We start from the raw sequence: 16130 nt of genomic DNA, 5'->3' as shown, positions 1-16130 counted from the left end.
TGCAACTAATGAACAATTTCTCTGTTTTATACTACTTTGTTCTGATTTTGGAGGTTATGTACTCAATATTATTCTGTTGAGTAGATTTTTGTTATTTGTTTGTTTTTGTTTTTTAATTGATACTGCTTATAAAAATTGATAGATAAGAGAATCACATTTTCTGAAAGATTCACCAAAAATAGTAAACTGTATACTGTAGCCATCAATATTTTTACACATTTAATTCAGAATGAATTAGGTAATTAATTTGAGATAATGCTCTTAAATTAATTTCAGTAAAAGTGTTAACTATGGTCATGATATAAAATTCACTTTTAAATTGAAGGGTTATTATCTGGTAAAGTTTATATTTTGCAAAAACTGGTAAAAACTCCATAGAAATTGGAATTGTTGGTCTGTTTGGCATAAGATAAACAGGAGAGTATGTTATTGAATAGTTTAAATAATGTATTGTGCTAGTATTACAAAAACAACAATTCTTAATGTAATGAGGTGGCCGCTGTTGGCAAAGTTTTAACACATTACATGAGACTTATCTGTATGGTCATAGCAAAATTTTCTTCTTAGTGTAAAATTATACTGTTAAATAATTACAACTACTTTTAAATTTTAGGGTAAAAGTTAAAAAATTTGCAGATATTTTGTGTAATCAGTTGTTATTACTGTTATTTATTTAATTCTCTTTCAGGTTATCTTTTTTAAATTATTTTGCAGGTGTATTTATCATTCCATAATTATTCACTGATCTCCTGTTTTATTTTTAAGTAATTGTTGTAAGTTTAAATATTTATTCAGATCTTTCAATTTTCCATGAAACTTTATTAGGGTTAATCCTTTCCAAGCTAATTACAGCTACACACTCTAAGTAGAAGATTCTTAATCTGGTATTATTAGTTTTACTTTTCACTCAGTAATTATCATAAAACAATGAAACTGTAGTTACACTGTTTTTATTATATAAAATGAAGCTCTTGCAATAAGAGATAGAGGTAAATTGTGATTTTATATTTGACTATATACTCATAATAATGTAATGAGATTATGTTGGTATTTTGTTCTATGCTGGAGATTTTGTTTGAGATTATGTGAGTATTATTTTACTAAACCTTTTTTTCATTTATGTGTCAGTTGTTTTTCTCATTTTTTAAATTTCTAGTTAAATGAAGTTAGTTCTATTATCAGGAAACAACAAACAATTTGGTGCCTAAATATCATTACTTTTATTTATGATTAAAATTGTAGCCTTATGAAAGAGCTTCTTCTTGAAAAGTTGTATCTTACAAACCACTTGGTAGAAAATTTGAATTTTTTACTATGTTAAAGTGTATTGTTTTCTGTATGTTGTGGGTTGTAATTTATTTCAAGACAACTTGTAGGAATTAAGTAAATTACACAAGTGTCCTGTTTTTCACGTGTTTAAATATTAGTAAAATTTCAACATCTTTAATCTAATTATAATGTTATGTAATAAATTAGTCTTAAAAATGTATTTCAAAACATGATTTTTTGGTCTTTTAAGATTTTTAAAAAAATGTTCATGTTCTTTATTACAGAAAAAATGCTGTTTCAGCTCTGAGGAAAGGTAGGAAATATTTTTTTCTTTGTATTGTTTGTTTCAATAGATTATTACAGTATATACTTCTTTCAGAGTTTTTACTAATAGTATGAAGAAAAGAAATATTTTTCTTAAAATAGGTAGAAATTTCTTAGTTGCCTTTAAGTGAAGAATACATGCAGACATTGTATATTCCATTTGTACAGTTGTTTATTTCACTCTGTAATGCTGAAGGAGCTGTACTATTTTCTATTAGATGGCCAAGATTCTAATCCATTTTAATAAGATTTATTTTCTTTACAGTTTCCACTCTTTTCTGCTTCATTCATTTTTCCATGTTGTAAACTAATTTGTAATTAACATGTTATAACGCATAGTTCAGTGCAAAAAAGTCTTCTAGCATACAAAGAGTCGCTGTTCATTTATTTTCATGTCTTATACTTATTACATTATTGGCTGACAGAAGAATTTTAGTAAACTATGTTTTTAATTTTTTTTTTAGATATTTTAAATGCAGCCCCGTGTTTATTTTTATCAAATATAGAATAGTTTTTGTTAAAAGTAAAATGAGGAATTTTTTCAAAATTATGAAACATTGATTGTCAGATGTGCAGCTACTTTGACAAATTTTAATAAATTATTCTTAATTATTTCTTAATATTCTTTTTACAAATCTTGATAATCTTTTAACAAATTAATAATCTTTTTACAAATTTGAATAGATGATTATATTTGACATTTAAAATTATTTTAAAAAGTTGTTAAAAACTCGTTTAAAATAAGGAAAATAAATACAAAAAATTTACTAAATGCACAGTAAGAAAGTAAACAAATAAAAGCAATTCAATTACAAATAGCTAAGCATTTGGACAAGCCACATTTATAAACTGTCACAATTTGGCAGCACATGTCCAAAGACTTAGTAGTGTTATTTTTGTTAACTGAAAACTAAAATTGAATAAAGCAACAAAAGGAGGAAAAAATTAGCAGCTGTGGGCTCGTAAAGTAAGTGGTGAAAGAAGAATCTACTTCAACTGAAGTCAAACATACCAGTGAACTGGTTAAAATACACACCAATAATAAAACTAACCATCAAAAAATATTTTCAAATATTAAACAACTGATAAAAACTGTTCTTAAAAATACTTCACGCTAATTTTTTTTATAACTTTTTAACTAAGTTATTGAACTTTGAAATTGCAGTATGATAAAAAGAATGAAAATAAGATATTTCTTATAAATAATTTGCAACAATTTTGACATTTTTTATTCAAGTAAATTACACCTGATAAAGAGTAAAACAAAAACCAGCTTTAATGCCATATAAAATAAAAATTTTTTCGATCAAGTAGTTTGTAAGATGTAACTCTCCAAAATTAGGCTTTTCCTTCTATGACTGTCATTATCGTAGCTTATTAAACCCCATTTATGCTAGCCAGTGGTGATTTAAAAAAATATTTACATATTAAAAATAGCCATGTATATGTATAGTTGTATATGTTGTTAATTAAGTGTTAACGATCAAAAAAGCTTGCCATTTTTTATCAAAATTTGTGAGTTTTATAATTATTTTATGGCATTACATATAATAAAAACATGTTTCCATTTTTGCTTATTATATAGCATATTCCATGCTGTAAAATAATGACAATTTTTTCAATTGTTCCCTGTTTTTTATCTTGCATTATAATTGTGTGTGTCTGTCTGTTAATGAATCTCTAAGATTTGTATGTATTATTTTTATGTTATCTTTAAAAATATATATTTACACAGCTATGAATAGATTAATTTTTAAAGAGAGGCTGATATATCTGCAGCTCTATTTTGATAGACTTAACAGTAATTTTAGGCATCTAATAGCAAGATTTATAAATATAGTATTTATTTTGTTATTTAATAATATATTTTGTTAAATATTTCATGTCTGAATATTTTACATAAGAGAACTATAGATAACAAATAATTTTAATAAATCCAAGCTAATTTTTCAGATCTTTTTTGAGATAAATAGGCAATTTCAAAGCATCTAAGGTATTAAAAAATGTATTGTACAATTATTTACAACTTGTCAGCACATTAATATTTTAAACATGCACAATTAGATTGTATGTATTACTAATACCTACTTATGTCTATATATATAAACTTTTAGATGTTCTACTGTAATTGATATTAATTAGATTAAAAAGTGACGTTTTTGACCAACTGTTATCACATATCAATCTAAATTGTGTACTTTTTTATATTATTAATGCATTTTAATGTTAAATTGTTCCATAATGTCTTATATTGATGTTATTTTTTTCTAATTGTATGAGCATTGTGCTGTCTATTTAAGTATTAAAAATTTATGTCTAAAAGTAATATTTAATTTCAATTATCATTATAACTTTTACTTGTAATATATCTGTATAATATTTAGCAGCATTATAATAATTTATTATTGATAGTTTAATCAATTAATACCCTAAAAATAATCAGGTTGAGTATTTCATTTTACTCTTACTATTAAGTCAAAATAGAAATCAAGAAATTTACTAGGATAAAAAGGCTTATTTTAATTAATAAAATGAAAAATGGAGCTTGATTATGGAACTATATTTATCATTAATGAGATTTTACAAAAACTGGAGTGATTACTTGTTTTTAAGCTTGTTCATTTTTAAATCAATTAATTTGTATTAAAAATGATGAGGCCACTTTTCAGTTGTGAATAAAGAAAAAAGCTTTCTGAATTACAGTTCATGTCAACTTGTAGGACCACGTAGCTGATGTAATTTTGCTGTAAAATTATTTTCCTTCTGAAGAGAAATTTTCTCTTTTTTTTTTTGTATGTCAGCAATGTTATACATGGTGTTCAAGAATTCAAACTTTTATTTCTGTTCCTGAGACACTTAGCAAACTGATACAGACATTGTTATCTAATAAAGAGTAAAGAACTGTGAAGAAATCTTAATGTACTTAAATGTTTCTTTTTTTTTAAATAAGTAAAATGATTGTAGCCTAAAGTTACCTAAGCAATATTCAAGAATAATTAAGACAATTCTGTGTTAAGTTCAATAACATTAACTACCACTGGTGTTAGCATTTTGTATATAAATTACACATATATTTGAAAATACTTAAGATTATCATTTGAATTTTCAATCCAATTTTTATATCCATTACTTGTTATAAAACAGTTACATAATTCAGTGATGTAATGAATACATATAATATCCAGAACTGTATTGTGAACTCTTTTAATCTGACTACTCTCTGGTTGTATCTTTTCCACAATCACAGCTGTTATGATACAAAACATACTTCTGCTTCATGACTTGTTTCATTCAGTTAAAGAGAAAATTCCAAATTTACTACAGTTTTGCTCAAGTGTTTTTTACTTATTTATTAGAAGAATGGATAACATGTTTGAAGAAGTTTGCTATGCGCTTCAGAAATGGAAGTAACAATTTTTTTAAAACTTAAACTTATTAACCTTTTGAACAACAGAACTTTAATACTCATCTCAGGTACTTTGCATTCTAAAAATAATTTGAGAACAAAGATTGTTCTAAAATAAAATATTTTTAACAAAGAAATTTGTACAAGCTGACTTATATAAAAAATATAGTAAAAATGAAATTCTTTTCCATTATTAATAATTGAAAAGTGGTTAACTGTTTTTTATAGGTACATCCTATTAATTAATCAAGAAAATAACAAACTTGAAAATTAGCCACAAACTAAATTTTTGTGTCTATTCACTGAAAAGATTACTTGCTTTGAAGTCTGGCTTCATTTTTTATGTGTACTATTGTCAAAAATCAATAAAGAACACAATGAGTAGAAAATATGTAACTGAGCTTTAGAGAAATAAATGGTATCTAGCAGCTTAAATTCTGTAATGTGATGAAGTCTATTAATTGTTGCTGAAAATTAAGTAGTAAAAATTTTATGTAAATAGATTAATTGATTTTCACTTAAGTGCACAAAGAGTATGCATCTTAAAATCTGCCACAACTGAAAATTATATTTATGCCTGTTGAATAAAGGTGTAAAATTTTTGTAACTTTGATAAAGTAATACAAATTTCAACTTAATTTGTAAATAACTAGAAATATGGTCTGAATATTATTAAGGATGAGATTCAACAGTTTCAAAAAGATCTTAAAGAAGTATATTTTCAATTATTTAGAAAGTGAGTCATGATGTTTATTATTTCATAAATATGTTAATATGATTTTAGTTTTCTACTTATTGGAATGGGTATCATGATTCGACTTTCAGAAAATTTTGACATATCTTCGTGTTTCGCATCTCCCAGACACCAAAACCACCATTAGTTCAAAAGTTTATATACCACATTAGTAAAAAAGTGAAACATATATATATTTATATGTTTCACTTTTTTATGGACACAATAACTGCCATAATTTTGCACCAATAACTTTCAAATTGATACATAAAATATAATGACTCAAAATCACGCTCAAGTTCATTAATGGGCAAAATCAGACCATGGAGGTGGAAATATTCGAATAATAATGATTTGTAAATATAATTCCTTAAGTAACAAAGAAATTATGTATTTTTATAATATTTTGATAAACACAAAATGAGACTGGACAAAATTTAAGAATATAATGTTACATCAGGAAGTAGCTTGGAGATAGTTTATAAATATCTCATAAGAATTTATATGTTTGTGATGTTACTATTAAAAATGTATTTTTTATTATTATTATAATGCTTTTACGGCCAACATGGGACCACTTAAGTCAATTTTAGTTGGATCTTTTCTGAGAAAAGCGTGTTATTTTACTCTTTCGAGCTGCCCAGTATTTCTTCATCCGTTCAGATCTTGCTTTCTTTTCTTCATCCGTAAACACTCTCTTCGTTGTATTTTGTCGTTTGTCTGTCTTTTGTTTAAATCTAATGCTTTTATCTTTTAGCTTTGTAATTTTTCCAGTTTTATTCTGTAGGTCAGTCAGGGAAATTCCCAATTCTTTCATATCTTCTCTAATTTCTTTGATCCATCCTACTTCTAGCTTTTGGAACCAGAGCTTTTCAATGATATTTCTTGACAGTCTTGTTTCCGGTGTCCTTATGAGATGACCGAAGAAAGAGATTCTTTTTTCCGCATAGTATCAGTAACAGGCTCTATTTCTCGATACACCACCTCATTTGGCACAATCCACCATTGGCCTTCTTTTTGGTGTTTTTTATTGATACACGTTCTGACAATTCTCCTGTCTATTTTCAGAATTTTTTCAATTCGGTTTTTCTGAGTGATTTTGAAAAGGGTCTCGCTTCCGTAGATGACTTCTGGCTGTACTACAGTTTTATAATGTTTAAGTTTTGTTTTAGCAGAAAGGCATTTTTTGTTATATGTTGACCAAGTTAATTTTTGGGATTTAATCATTTTATTTGTCCTGTTTTGCCATGTCACTTTTTCATTTAAATTATAAGTTATTATTTCCCCTAGATATTTAAATTGTTTTACTATTTTAATTTTCTGATTGTTTACCGTAATGTGCTCTATTACCAGAGGATCTATGGCCATTAGTTCAGTTTTTTCGAAAGCGATATGAAGCCCTATCTTTTGTGCTAGGTTTTGAAGGCTCATGATTTGTGTTTTGGCTTCTTGAATATTATTTGCTAAGAGAGCGAGGTCATCTGCAAATCCTAGGCAATTTAGTGTGATGGAGTTTTTCTTAGTACCCATTTTTATATTTTTGGGATTTATTTCATACCATTTTCTCATGACAAATTCGAGGGCGCAGTTAAAAAGGAGTGGTGAGAGGCCGTCTCCTTGCCTCAATCCAGTTTTTATGTAGAAGGGTTGAGAGGGTTCACCTCTGAATTTCACTCTGGACTGGGTATTGGTTAAAGTTAATTTTATCATGTTTACGAGTTTAGGGTGAAGGCCCAGGTTTCTCAGAATATTCAGCATGGATAGTCGGTGTATACAATCATAGGCCCTTTTAAAGTCGACGAAGGTGATTATTAGTTGTTTTTTCCGTCTTTTATATAAGTCCATCATAAGTTTTAGGGATATTATTTGCTCCGGGCAACCTCTCCATGGCCTAAATCCCCCTTGGTATTCCCCAAGTTCCAGTTCAAGTTGGTCTTTGCATCGGTTGTATATGATTCTCGACAGAATTTTGTATTTGCAATCCAGGAGAGATATGCCTCTGTAGTTTTCCGGATTAGTTTTATCCCCTTTTTTATATAATGGATGGATGAGGGCTGTGGTCCAGTGTTCTGGAAGTTTTTCTTCGTTCCATATTTTCACGAGGCATAGATGTAGGGAAGTTTTGACTGAATAAACTGAGTGTTTCCAGAGTTCTGCGAAAAGCTGGTCTTCTCCGCTTGCTTTGTAGTTTTTTATTTCATTTAAGGCTGCGAGAACTTCTTGAATTGTTGGCGAGTTGATATTTACTGGTGAAGTTTTAACTGGTTTCAGTGTCAATCTCAAAAAGCTCTGGGGGGTCGTCACAGTTGAGGAGTCTATTGAAGGTTTCTGCCAAAATTTCAGCATTTTCTTTATTGGTGTGGGCCATATTTCCTTTTTTTCCTCTCAGCATAAGGGTGGGTGGTTCATATCTTTGAAGAGCCTGACCAAAAATTTTATAATAGTCTCTGAAATTAGTTTTCTTGGAACTTTCTTCTATTTGCTGAATCAAGTTTTTTTGGGCTTGTCGTTTGGTTCCTCTTATAATTTTCTAGTTATTTTCCTTTGTTTGGTGAATTCATGGTTAGATTCTTCAGTTTTCTGGGTTTGGTGGTTGATCCAAGCCCGGTGTCGGTCTTTGACTGCTTTGTCACATTCTTCATTCCACCATTGGTGTTTTTTTCTTGGGTTTATAGGGGCTAGTTCTTCAGCTATTTCTTTCAGTTGGGATGTCAGTTCTTTTAAATTATTAGTTAATTTGATTTTTTTTGTTGTTTCTTCAAAGATGGCATTGTTTATTAATTTATGTGGATCATAAGCTCTTTTGTTTTTAGGTTGGGATTTTTTCTTTTTATGCGGGGTGAATTTTATTTTAACTTTAATTAAGTAATGGTCCAATCCAGTATCTGTTCCTCTCAAGACTTTTACATTATAAATCTCCTTGTGATAATTCCAGTCCATGCAAACATGATCCAGTTGCCATTCTCCTTTTTTCCAATCTGGGTGTTTCCAAGTCTTCAATTTGTTTGGTTTTCTCATAAAATAGGTGGATTTTGAGATCATATTATGGTTTCTGCAAAATTCGACAAGTCTTTGGCCGTTCTTGTTAGTTTTCTTTTGGGCAGGCCATTTTCCGATAATTTCACAATATCTTCGTTCTTTACCAAGTTGGGCATTAAAGTCCCCTATTAAAATCTTCGTGTGGGTCTTATTTATGTTGTTTGCGGTTTGGTCAAGAAGTTCCCAGAATTTGTCCATCTCTTCTTTATCTTTTTTAAGATTGTTTTTGTCATTGGTGGGAGCATGGACATTTATTATGGTGTAGAATTTATTGGCTGAATTTAGGGTTAAGGTTGAAATCCTGGGGGAGTAAGACTTAAATTCTACGACTGAGTCAATTATTTTAAGATTGATTGCAAATCCTGTTCCGAACTGTGGGCAATTCTTCATCACACGTTTCCCGGGGATTCCTTTGTAAATTCTGTAACCCTGAGATTCAAACGGCTCTCGATCGGTGTTTCTCATTTCTTGAAGTCCTGCGATTAGGATATTTTGTTTGTCCATTATGTCTGTTAGAGTTTTTAGTTTGCCGGGTTGAGTTAGAGAATTAATGTTGTGAGTGGCAATGTAGTTTATTTGCTTGTGTCTTATCCTCAATTTTGAAGTTGTGTTGTTTTTGGGTGTTTCCAAACGCTCCGATTCATTGTTATCTTTTAAGCAGCTGCCCACCGGATCCGAGTGCAGCCTTCTCTGGTATTTACCAGACGGTGGATTTTTTCTTAAAAGACCTTCCATATTTGACTTTCAAAGGCAAGTCAGCCTTGGGTGGGAATAAATTCCCGAGTTACAACTCTGGATGTGATCCAGAGAGGTGATTCCGATTTAGTTCACCAGTAGAAATCTCCACGTTTCTAACTGGTTATCCAGACGAACCAATGTGGAGGAGCAAACCGATTTTTTTAATTGAGATTTTAAGTATGGAGAAAGTTTAAATCGGTTCCGGAATCATTTCGTCCAAAAATGTATTTATAATAAATAATACTATCCGGAGATATTATAAAGATTCGACCTGATTTAATTATATTTAATAATTTGCTCATTTATTTTGTAGAACCCTTTTTGGAGTAAAATCTCAAACTCTGTATATATAAATGTTTAATAAATGTGTTCATTGTTCATAAAACATTGTACTCATGTATTTTTGTATATATATGTCTATACTATTAACACATTTAAGCTTAAGAATGGCTTCATAAAATATTGATATTTTATATTTTTTGTAAATGTGCAATAAATATTTATCTATAATTTCTTTATGAGAGTGTGCGTTTATATGTAAGAAAGAGTGTATGTATTTGTAAGAACAAGCTTGCTAAATTTATGTATAGGAGACTCAGTAATCCACTCTTAACAGAATTAATAATCAACCAAATGAAAAGAATTATCTTAAAAAAATTATCCAATTAATTGCATTTTTTTAGAGTAGACAATTGAAGACAAGCTTGTATTTAATTTAAATTACACCTTTTTTTTTTGAAAAAATGTATACAATTAAGAAAGTTAACAGTTAAACAATTGAATGTAACAAGTAAAATATGCAATTTGTATAATTTTTGTTATTTCTGGAATTATCATCACATTTAATTAAATGCAACTTACAAGAGGTTAAAGTAAATATAAACAAATAAAAAGAAGCTTATAAAATAACTGAATGATGTGTAATATGATATGTGTTTGTACTCATTATGTCTACAAATTGTCTTATTTTATTGTAAAGTTACAGTTTTTTTTTTCAATTTGTTTTATTTATTACAACAAATGTTTCTACATCAAATTTTCTTAACAGCTAAAGGAATTTTTTTCAACTAAATTTGGTTAATTATAATGTAGAATTATTCCCTATTAAGTGGATATTCCCTATTAAGTGGAAATATTATATATCACATTTTTCATCACAAAAAGGCGTTCATTCATCTTTTCCTTGAGATAATTTTTCCCAGTCTTTTTTGTAGATATGATGCATGTAAAATACTAAAGGTTTAAACTGTACTAATCAGAGTTAATTTCTCTGCGAGTGTTGTTAACTATTATAACAAATCCCTCTAATTCAATGATAGTGTAGGCCTCTTTTGATAAGCTGATATACTGATGAACTAGTCTATTCATTTCACTGAATAAGGAAATTCCTTCACTCTTAGTTTTCCTGCTTAGCTTGGTATGTGATGTTTAGTATTACTGAGAATGGTTATGCCATTTTCTAGGAATGTTCTAGTATCTCATATAAGATCATTTATATTTTGCAATTTCCTGATAGTTGAAATTAATTTAGCATTCATATTACTATTCATTTTATAATATTATTACTTTTGAAGAAGATTGGATTATTAAGAAGCTCCTATATATTAAATTATTTTAATTTAATATTATGTACCATGTTTAGACTGATTTACTTTTTACATTATCTCTATTTGGAATCAATTTTTTGTGCCATACTTAATCAACTTCTTTATTACTTAAATTATGAGGTATTATTATTATTATTACAACTATTAATCTGTAGATGTTATAAAATGTTTATTCATTGAATTACTTAAAGTAGGTGTTTATTCTATTCACAGAGGTAGTAGTTTCCAATGGTTTTTAATTATAACCACATTTCATTGTCTTTCAATTGGCGGCTATAATATTACTTAAAAAATTAATTTAATGTATTTTGTATTTATTTATTTTCTCAAGAAAAATTGTTTGTTAAAAGTGCAATAGTAATTATGATGTTATTTATTTTTAAATTTTAATTATACTGTTAAAACTTCTTACAATTTTCTTTAATAAAATTTCTCATTCCTGTTGCTTATTTAAATTTATTATTATGTGAACCTTTTTTTAATGTCATATCTTAAAGAATTTAAATAATTACCGAAAGGAATTATTCTACAAGAGACTGAGTGCTGCAGTTAGTATGAAAATGATAAAATTTCAAAGCAAATACAGTGCGCAAAAAAAGAATATTGGGTTTTAATTTATCATCTTTAAGATGAGGTATACAGTGTTGATTTAAGGCTACAATTAGAGGCCAAAAATAACACTTTTGGTTTTGCACATGGCTATAGATTGATTCAATATCTTTCTGCTTGACAGTGCCACTAGCAGAGGTGGCTGGCCACTGCTGAACAGAAAGCAGTCTATATTTTGCAATTTGCTAAATGTGAATCTGTAGTGTGTGTGTGAATCAGTGTGTGTTCCGTAGAAAGCTTAACTGTGATCCAGAATTACATTTGTTGTTGGCATAATCATTTTAAAGCAGTCAGATGTCTGTGTAAAGGGAAGCACATGGTAAGACCAAGGGTGTCTGAAGAAAATGTTAGATATGTCAGTATTTCCTACGTAGTCCTAAAAATTCTGTTAGGAAGGCCAGCCATGCAGGTGATGACAATGTGCAATTTTTAAAGGAAATGTTTATGCAAAGAATGTTATTTGGCAACAAGATAGTAGACCTCCTTGCTGGCATAACTATGTGTAGGGATTGACTGAATGATGTTTTCCCCAACTGTGCCGGATTGGTTGGCATGGACCCAATGACTGAGCGTGTTTGCAGTTCTTCCAAAATCACCTGATCTAACTCCATGTGATTTTTTTTTCTTTGCCATTTTATAAAAGATGTGTATATGCCTCCACTACCTACTGATCAAATTGAGGCAAAAAAAAAGACATGCTGGTTAAAGTATTGGACAAATTCTCCTACTGGTTGGATGTTGCCACTAGACAAAAAGGTGCTCACATTGAACACTTGTAGGGAACAACTGTAAGTGTAACTCTTTCTTTTTATTTGCGATTTTTTACTGTAAGTTAAAGTTAAAAGATATTAAATAGCATCAAAACCTCAATATATTTTGTGTACACCTGCATTACTAGTCAAAGTTTGAATGCATAAATGCACAGTAGTTCAACCTGGGTCTATCTGAAGTAATCTTTGCACTGCTAATAGTGCAGTAGAGGAGATAATGATAGGATATCATAAGGAGCTAGTGCTTTGTTCTTATATTTGTTAATTTTGTATCCTTCATTTCAGTGTTTATAATATTTTTTAATACTACTTCATATCCATGTTTTACAGTAAACAATATTTTTTTAATTATTATAATCTTCACTTGTACCTTTTCTACAAAGGGCACTAGGAAAGTTTTACAATACAATGAGAATGTATCATCACAGTCGGTTAGGATAGCGCTTATTTAGATATGTCCCAATCTGCACTGTAGCTGCTCTAGTCATTGTCTCAACTGTATTTGTGAAAAGAGATAGTGATGTCAATGTGATCAAAAATTGAATACCAGGCAATTTTGTGAAAGTGGTTGATCAGTGTTTAGAGTTAATGATTTGGAGAAAATTTTCCTCATTGTACAATATTTAGGTGTTGCAGAGTGTTTGAAAGAGGAAACTTTGACCTTGAGGATGCTCAAAAACAGTCTCATCTGTGGCTGAGGGAAAAATTGCTGCAGTACAAAAGATGCTTGAGATAGGTGTGTGACCTGCCACCAAATAAAGGGCAATAGTAGACCATCAGTATGTGCTATACTGCCAGATCACCTTCAAGTTAGAAAGCTTTGTACCCTTTGAGTGTAGCATAATTTGACTGATCATCAGATTGCACATGATATTTCATGGTGCCATAAAATGCTGAAAATGGAAAATCGCCATATGTGAACTGTAATATGACAAGTCATGAAACTTGGCTGTACTATTATGACATTTTGACAAAGCTCAGAACAAAGTGGGATTGTTCAAACATGAGTAGACCCTGTGGCTGTTCAAAAAAGCAGATAAGTGAAGAGAATGATGTCTATTTTTTCAGAGCAAGTTGTCTTGGAAACTCGAAAAACAGTTACAGGAAAGTGGTACAGCAAGGAATGCTTGCCTAAAGTTTAGAAGTTGCACCCAAACTCAAGGATGGACACTGGTTTCTTATGGTTATAATGCTGTAGTTTACCGCTCTAAAGTTTACTTGGCGTATTTGTCCAGCACAGGAATAAAACTGCTAGAGCACCCTCCCTTCAGAGTGCTGATCTCATGCCCTATGACTTCATGCTGCTTCTCCTGTGAAGAACAGACTGAAAGGGAGACATTTTACATGCAATGATGACCTCCTAAGGATGTGAAACGATGAGTATGCCCATATCTTTGACCAAACATGGCAGAGTTTTTTTAGAAAACTGGTTTTGAAGGGCGGAGAAGTGTTGGAAAATGTGTAGTGGAAATTATTTTGAAAAATTATAAAAAAATAGTCATATTGCAAAACTTTTCTAGGTACTTTTATATAAATATATGCTAGTTTAATTAGTATGCTTCCAGAAGCACAGTTTCATATGCTTAAAAAGAAAGCTGTATTTAATTTTTTCTTTTAAGTTGCACAATACCTTGGTAGGACTGGGGTTAAATGTCTTGCTTCTTTCCTAATTTGAAAACATATGTTATCATTGGTTATTTTGAATAACATTGACCAGACAATATAATTAATATTTTCTCGCCAAGTAAAATTAATAATACAAGTGGTTAAAAACGACATAAACAACTTCTGAATTGGAATGGAAGCATTTTAGCCATCACATTTTTCATGGGCTACTAAATTTCAGTACTAGATTTCCATGAATGTGCTTTGTGCTAATTTAATACATTTAAAAAGAAATCAAATGAAGAGTAAATTTATCTTATGAACAGCCTTAACACAAAGCTCGTGTAATATTTATGAAGTTACAGTTTGTTAAATAAACAATTTGTTTGTAGTTTTAATGGTAGTACTTTCACACTGAGGCACTACACAGTACTTATAGAACTTGGAATTCATTTTAGACTTACTAATTTTTGAAACACTACATTAAACATCTGATTGTTTTGTATGGCGTGACATACAAGAAGCCATGACAGTTTCAGTGTTTTAGCGGGAAAATTTTAATTGGTTTATAAAAATGCAAAATACATTGTGTAAACGATTGTTTAGTTGTTATATTGTAATAAAATAGACCATTAGGCATAATACAAACCAATTTCCCAAAAACAGTCAACTAGCCTATTCAGATCTTTACAGACAACTAATGAAACTGGTATAAGCAATCAAAGAAAAATGGCCAGAATTGGAAAATCGCAAAAGGAACCGTGTTCCATCAAGACAATATAAAGCCTCCACACATCTTTGGTTACTGTGGAAAATTATTGGAGTTTGGTTGATATGTGATGTCTCATTCTCTACACAGCCCTGACCTTGTACCATCAGATTACTATTTATTTTGAAGTTTGTAAAATTTTATTAATGATGATAAACTGAAATCACATTTGGTTATTTTTTGCTGATAGGACCAGAAGTTAAACGAATGTGAAATCATGAAGTTGCCAGAACGATGGCAAAAGATTATCGAAAAGAATAGAGAATACATAATTGATTAAATAAATCTTCAAATAAAAAAACTGAGTTTTATTTCATATTACAAAACCAAGATTACTTTTTTGCCTACCCAATAACTTCAAAAAATTCACTAAAGAGCGTAAACTACTTTTCCAATTTTTTAAGTTGATACCAAATTAAAAATGGACTACCAAAAATTTAGTAATCCTTAATTTATCACAAACTTCATAAAATATAAATCTAAAGAAAAAGTATTATTTTTTAACTTTAAGCATTGTTTAAGTTATTTGTGCATTTAAAATAAATTTTATTTGGTAATTTTCAAGATGCCTGCAGGCGATTTGTAGTTAGTCAGTCAGCTGTTAGATGGCGCCACTGAAAGAATAAAATAAATAAATTAAAATTAAAATCTAACTTTATATAATAAATAAATCTAATTAACCAAACTTAACTAACCTACGCTCGCTAGTCAAGGTTGGTGACTGTAGGTTAAGTTTGGTTAAATAATATTTATTACGTAAAGTTAGATTATAATTTTAATTTATTTTCCCTTTCAGAGATGCCATCTGACTAACTACACATCGCCTTTATTCTGCGGGCATCTTCTTGAAAAGTACCTTTTATTTAAAATTTGTAAAAACCTGCAAAAATGTAGTTCCCATATAAAAAAAAAAACTGTTTGGAAAAACCATTAAGAAATGTAAATATTCATAAAAATAAGAAAAGAAATGTAGAGAAGTGAACAGAGTATTTTTTTTTTACATGTTATACTTTGAATACCAAAATGACATCAAGCTGTTCATTACAGTAGCAATCAAACACTAATTAATAATGGCAAGAGATTCTTCAAATCATTTATGTAGACCAGATAATTTTTAAATTACAAATCTTCCATTTGAATTAAGTGGACCACCAGAGGAATTTCCTCTACAAAATAAAAGGATTATCAAAATCAGGAATATGATAAAAATTAAGGCTCGAACAAAATTGAATTACTGACCGAACTGAGAAGAACCTACCCT

The sequence above is a fragment of the Lycorma delicatula genome, chromosome 6 (assembly GCF_047948215.1).
Source record: "Lycorma delicatula isolate Av1 chromosome 6, ASM4794821v1, whole genome shotgun sequence".
NCBI lineage: Eukaryota > Metazoa > Arthropoda > Insecta > Hemiptera > Fulgoridae > Lycorma > Lycorma delicatula.
This window is presented reverse-complemented; position numbering follows the sequence as displayed.